Source organism: Pollicipes pollicipes, unplaced genomic scaffold, assembly GCF_011947565.3.
Source record: "Pollicipes pollicipes isolate AB1234 unplaced genomic scaffold, Ppol_2.1 Scaffold_3447;HRSCAF=4054_pilon_pilon_pilon, whole genome shotgun sequence".
NCBI lineage: Eukaryota > Metazoa > Arthropoda > Thecostraca > Pollicipedomorpha > Pollicipedidae > Pollicipes > Pollicipes pollicipes.
In genome coordinates this window covers 43,981,060-43,981,925 of record NW_023596297.1, presented here as the reverse complement: position 1 = coordinate 43,981,925, position 866 = coordinate 43,981,060, and positions in this window count along the sequence as shown.

Below are 866 nucleotides of genomic sequence, written 5' to 3'. Positions count from 1 at the left end.
AGCCAATCGTTGCTCGCACAGGCACCATTCCGGCACATCTAGTGAGAGTCTGCCTCCAAAACAAAACAATGACGGTGTGTGCCGGATCGGGGTGTACAAATTCTAAACGCCACCAGGTGGCGAACTCCTCAACAACCCTAAGCATATGCCTCAGATGGTGTGCGTTGCTGGAGAGGACGGGAATGTTGTCCATTACACACTACTGGGATATGAGAACCATGGAGACGCGCCCCAAAACCACTGAGGTCCAGCTATCACGGAGGCTGAACACAGAAACACATTCGTTAGTTGGGACGAAAAATCCGCCCCGTCGAACGCTCCTATGAAATGGGAAACTCAGTGACCACTGACCGTCAAACATTACGCGGTTAACGGAGATGAAGACAGACAGAGGAACATATATTGTGAAACTTTGAAGCTTCTGAGCTCAACGGTTCTCATGAGCTACGACCTCTTTGTTCATGTTGTGTCGGTGACATATGGCCTGAATGGGAATTAGGCGTTAAGCGTGATTTTTGCGGCGAAATTTACTTCCTCCCCTTCCTAATACACCCTTACATACTTCATTCACAGGCGATCATTTTTGCGTTCTCCCAATCCCCGGCAAAAACATGTCGTGAAGATCGATGCAATCCGTGTGTGGACTACTGGCTAGTCAAATGACAATGCAGATAAAAACCGTCTCCGTCTCCTTTTCACACGAAGCATCGCCACTCAGGCGTTGTCATCGACAACCATGAAGGGTATATGATTGTCCTCCACGTCATCCCGTGCTGGTTGTCCATATATGTCCTTATATATAAATGACCACAGTAGTCAGCAGAGAAAGAGCCTCTATGGCACTGCACGACACTGGGGCTTATGGC